General features: G+C 41.8%; 1 protein-coding gene across 2 annotated transcripts in view; it reads left to right on the top strand.

Moving 5' to 3' along the window:
* Nucleotides 1-6,000, top strand: part of CLINT1 (clathrin interactor 1) — a 93,534-nt gene that overhangs the window by 67,029 nt on the left and 20,505 nt on the right. The gene's annotated exons all lie outside the window — the stretch shown is intronic.

Here is a 6,000-nt window from a genome sequence, read left to right as displayed (position 1 = left end):
TGGGGAGGACAGGGACTTCAGTGGGGTACAATGTCACAGAGTCCACCCTCCAAAGCATCCATTTTCTCCATGGGAAGTTATCTCTGGAGATGAGCAGTAATTCCAGGCATCCCCAGGTCTCACCTGGAGGCTGGCATCCCTAGGCAGCACCCTCTGGGTGACTTGATACCACCTGATTTGCATGACTCAACTAGGCCCAGCTGCTTGCTACTGTTCATCAGCAGCCACCCTATGAAAGCCGGTGCGGTGCATCAGTTAGAGCTTCAGATTAGGGTCTGCGAGACCCAGGTTCAGATCCCTATCTTGCAGTGGAAGCTGACTGGGTTATTTTGGACCAGTCACATACATTCAGCCTAGCCAACCTCACAGGGTTGTTGTGCAGATAAAAAGGAGGAGAGAATAATGTAAGCTGTTTTGGTCCCCACTGTGGAGAAAGACTGTAATTTTCCTAGGTAGAGGCTGTGGGGGAGGGGTGTGGAGACGGAAAGCTGAAGACAGAGAGGCAGATAAAGGTAGGTTGGCTGTTGGGTGGGAAGGAAATTGTGTTCCCAACTCCAGGTTGGGAAATTCCTGGACATTTGTGGGGTGGAGTCTGGGGAGGGTGGGATTTGAGGAGGGGAGGAACTACAGATCAGTATAATGCCATAGACTTCACCCTCCAAACCATACATGGAGGAGAGAGAAAGAAAGGGGGGGGGGCAGAAGGGAGAAAGAGTGTGAGAGAGGTAGAGGGAGACAGGAGGAAGCAAAGGTGTGAGGAATAGGATAACCATCCCGCAAGTTTCTTGCGGGTCTCCACTTGTACAATTATATTTCATTGGGTTCATTTGTGAACACTGCATAATCAATCTGATGTAAATAGTTACCACCCAAAGCAATGAACATCTGTTTTTGTTTTGTATTTTCTGTGTCCATGACAAGTTTGGAGGTTGCCTCAGTGGACCAGGCTGGGATATCTTAAAACGGCTCATATCTTCTGGATCTTTATAACCTCCTCCACACACACACATTTTTAAGTCAAAGAAACTTGTCCAATATCTCAGAAAACTAATGAACTGTGAAACCACAATGAAGGTGAAGTACACAGTAATGAAGAGGTGATATTTCAGACAACCATGGAATATTTTCATCTCCAACTGTTGCTGATTTCAAAGTAAGCCTTAAGGCCTTAACCATCACAGAAATATAAGCTGTGGTTGGATATTGTCCTGCTTCTGCCATCACTATGAATACGGCATACAGTTGAGTACCTTAAGAATATATTTATTTTATTTATAACCCACCTTTCTTGCTGAGACTCTCCCAGTGCTATCTGGGATGATTCCATCCTCCCCCCACGGATGCTTTAACTTTTGCTTACTAAAGCAGTATATTGCAGAATTTGTTTTTCTCTCCCCTCCAAATTAAATATCATACATATACTTCCTCACAATTTGGGGAGATATTTAAATAGTATGTCAAGGGATGTTCTGTGAGTAGTAGACCATTTTTGAAGGGAAAAAATTAAAGGAAAATATAAATTATAAATGACATTCAAGTGCCAAAAAATGAAGTGCCCCTCCTACTCTCTATACTTTCAGAGTGGAAATTCTTAAATGCCGGCAACATTGGAAGGGATGATGGGAGCTTGCTTTTGCCGCGTTCCAAGTAGGGTAGTATGAAAAAAACCCTAGTTTTTCTTTTATCAGGTTGTCCTTACAGCAAACATGGTAACTAATTTTCTCCCCAGTTTTATATAATTGTGTTGGAATCAGTGTTCCCTCTAAGCTGAGTTAGTGTGAGCTAGCTCACAGTTTTTTAGCCTCTGGCTCACACATTTTTGCCTCGGCTCAGGAAGGAGGGCTCCAGAGCAAACTGATTTATGCAGTAGCCAGATTGCTCGCTCACAACTTTAATGCCAGCAGCTCACAAAGTAGAATTTTTGCTCACAAGACTCCAGAGCTTAGAGGGAACATTGGTTGGAATAGTGTTCTGCCTTTTAAATGGACTCTGTGAGCAAGCATGGCTTGTACCTTAGTGAGCCCAGAAACCTGATGTCTCTTCATCTTGCCAAGTTCTATCCTCCAGGGCCTTGACAAACTGCCACACTAGATGAAGCAGCTGCGCTTGCATCCATTCCTAACTGACACTAGCCACATGGCAGACCTAAACTCTGCCTCAGTAAAAGCTATTTTAGTCAAGTTGGCTTTTCCTCTGTAAAAGCTCCTCCCCAGGGCATAAAAAAGAAAAGGGCTGATAAGCTGGTCCTAATAAAGCTGCATTCCCTAGCCATATTTATTCTGTCCCAGAATTCTGATCCGGTTGGGGTCTTTTGAGCTTCAGCAAGCTATTGGAACTGGTCCTGCCCATATTTTATGCAGTAGTGTCTGATTTCATACTTATATGCTCAACAAACAGTTCACAGAAAACCTGTCTTCAGTGTCTATGCAGTACAAACCCTGTGCAGGTTTTCCCCAATCTATACATGATTTGGTCAGGTCAGTGTCTATGCAGTACAAACCCTGTGCAGGTCGGCACCACAAAAATCAAGGTGCAGCAAGCAGCAGATTGGGCTCTCAAGTACATAAGATGCTCTGTAAATTTGCGGTGAGGACAGCAATACAGACCAGCTTGCAAACCTTGTACATACTCGGAAATTATTTGCATGGGGCTATAGTTATGACTGCAAAGGAAAACAGTTTTCTGTTTACAGAGCAATGCAGCTGTTATACTGTTCTGTTTTTCCTGCCAAAACTCGTTGCATCAAGATAGATGCAGTTTTGCTGGAGCCGTTTTCCTTTGCTTCAGGGAAAGGATGACAGTGCAAGATATAACACAGTCTGAGTTTGCACATTAGCTTTAGATTACGTGGTTGGATACTGGCAGAAGCTAGTTTTGTTTCTTCATACTGCAGTTTCTTACGTTCTTCCCACCCCACAAAAGCCCACTCCTGAGGGTTGGGAAAGGATGTGGTGCAGGAAGATACAGCCCGAAGGTAGAATCTGCAGACTTCCATGTATACCACAAATTCCCAGCTCCTTCTCACTGCAGCCTGTGTTGTCCTAATGGTTTCTTGGCCCTCAGGAGCACAGATTTTGGGGGAGCTTAGAAGACTGTACTGGTGAGGGAACAAAATTACTTCTGTGAACCTGTTTTGTTTGTGATAATATAAGATCTTAAGAATTACCTTTGTAAATCAGATCAAGGTCCACCTATGCCAGGATTCTTTACAGGAATCCTGGCAACCAGTGTACACTTGGTGATCTATCAGTGGGTTACAGTCTACTTCTTGCCCACACCATTTTAAACCATTTGACCCAGCTATGACTAAGTAGATTGCCACTGATTACAGTTTTCTCGGTTCATGAAAATCATTCCTATGCTGTAAATATTTTTGTAGTATAGTTAATTGTGTAAATAAAAAACTTTTTTTAAAAAAGTCAAGCTGACTTCAAAATGCATACAGGCTGTTATACAAATGCTGCTCTTCTACTTTAAAATCATAACCAAAGCCATGGAAACGAAGACTTATTTGCTAACCTTGTCCGGGTATTTTTAATAGAATGTCTTAGAAAAGTGTAGTACTTCTGTACAGCCAGAGAGGCTTCTGCCTCACGCTTCTAAATTAATCAGTGTTGTAACTTTTGGCTGTAATTCGGGGTTCAGAGAAAAAAAACAACAATATTGAAAAATGCTGTAATGCTTTGGTATTTACCCTCATTTCCCCTTCATGCTGAATCTCATGACTGCATATCAGCTAATGCAACTTTTTAGTGTAGAAGTTGCAAGTAATTCACATCAGCATCTAATTGTGCTGAGCATAGTATAGTACCCCTGTTTCAAAGTGCTGGCAGACAAGTTTGTTGACACAAGGAGTTGTATTCATTTATGATGAACTCTTTATCCTAATTAAACCCACAGTAGGCAGGAGGTTGTATAGGACACCCTGGATTGGCTTTAAATCAAGTTGACATTCTTTGAATACTCTAAAGCAACAGCAAGCTTGATTAACTCCATTGTTCTATATTCACACTCAAGAATTTTCACTGGTGCAACCTTCTGGGTGGGGAGTGTCACGGGGAGGTGATAGACGCAGTAATATGGGCCTAGCTTCTAAGATTATATGGCACAAAACAGAAGGGTAATGTCTTATTTTTATTCCTGTGCTTGTGACAAAACTAATATCCTTTTGGGGTCCTTTTAGCACAGTCTCAGCAGTTGAGGGTTCTATACAAAATGCTCTATAAGAATTATGATGTGGGACTCCGGCACTGCATTTAACTCAGCATGGGAGCAATCCACCCAAATGCTGTTGCTACATAATTTCACTTCATTTCAGTCGAACTTGAATTTCTGCACAAAACCGTCTTGGAACAGAAGGTGACTGCTCAACAGCAGTGTTTGGATTTAGTCCCCTTACATTTGGCTGGTGCTGTTAGTGCCTTTTATTAGTTTGTCTTCTTCTCTAATCTCTGTTGGAATAGAAAGTGAAATGCTGGGTATTTATGTTCACTGATCTTAATGAATTAAACGACCTTTGCTGGCAAGTAGATAATATACAGAGATGCAGTGGGAGGCATAACTAAGTAATAATAATAATGGGGAAAGCCTAAACCATTGTTAGTGGAGAACAAAGGCTACCCCGCAGAGCATACCGCAGTTTGTGTTGCATCCATGCTGACAAGAAGACAGCCTTTCTTAAATCAGATGGTTTAGTGCTCTGTTGCTTTATTGAAACATAGAAACCTTCTGCAGCTAATTTCTGTTTGAGAGCAGTTACCTTTCAAAATATTTTTCAGTAAGTTCTTGCTTTTTATCATTGTGTGTTGGTCTGTAGAAATTACTTTCCAAATAAAAGCACAAGGAAAGTTAATACAGGTTTGTTGAAGGCTTTTAACCTTGCCCTTCCCAAGAAGCACAGGACAAGTAATAACTTTTTCCAAGCAATTTACAAAATATACACACATCCCCCTGCATAGGTTCAGCGCAGACATATGGCTGGATCTGGCAGTATATGAGCACAAGGATCTCTGATCTTTGCCTTGTTGTCTTTCCTCCAGCAGTCCTTTGTGATCCTGTGAAAGTTGATTTCCACGTGCAGTTTGTCTTCTTCTGATGGATCAACTCATGATTTGTGGGCCTTAGCAGAGTTTGTATTAGATGTGTTCCAGACCTAACTAGGGCTCCCATCTAGTCAGGGTTTGAAGTGGGCTTGCAGACAGTAGTTAAAATGGCATTAGTATGAATCATAGTTGTCAGTGTCACCTATATCTGTCTGTCTGTCTGTCTAAAAACTCTCAGGATGACAAGAGAAAGGAGGAGGAATTTGTGTTGTAGAGTAGGAGACTGAAAAACTGCCAAGCTGGTTTCTGATTTGCAGGCTATAGTTTGAAAGATGTCAGTATTGAGTTTGTACCAGACTAAATGCATGATAATACTGGATATACATATGTGTATCTCTTGTGTAATTTCCAAATCATCAGAAGTTGCGTATCTCTACATTGATTCCAATAAGTATTTTGATTTGGTGAACTTCAGAAGAAGAGAATTTCAAAACTGGTGAATGCCAGCAAGCACAGCTGGAAAAGACAGGCAGCAGGGAATTGACTCACTGCATAGACAGCACCATCAGTAGGGAACCAGAGCTGCAGTGAAGCACAGGGCATGAAGTGGTATATAAAGCCTGACAGATCAAAGTAGCACCTTGGATTGTTCCTGAGAAAGCTAATTTCTGTCAGGAGGCAGGCTGTTGAAATTCATGCCAGTTGCAACTATCAGAGTAAAGATTATAAAGATATAACTAGTTCCTGTGTCACAATGTTCAAAAATAGAAAAGTAGATTTTTCTCCACAGAGTTAGAAGAGTGTGTTCTAGCCATTGTCTGGGCAGTCTTGTCAGCCATTCCAGTCAGGATTGAAGAAGAGATGGAATCTGATCTCATTGAAAAGTGCCAGTCAAAGTCTTTGACACCCAACCCAGCAAGAGTACTTGACAGTCTTGGATACAGCCATATATTGAAGT

Source organism: Gekko japonicus, unplaced genomic scaffold, assembly GCF_001447785.1.
Source record: "Gekko japonicus isolate JY-2015 unplaced genomic scaffold, Gekko_japonicus_V1.1 scaffold406, whole genome shotgun sequence".
Taxonomy (NCBI): domain Eukaryota; kingdom Metazoa; phylum Chordata; class Lepidosauria; order Squamata; family Gekkonidae; genus Gekko; species Gekko japonicus.
Note: the sequence above shows the minus strand (reverse complement) of the source record. Positions and strands in the feature narration are given on the sequence as shown.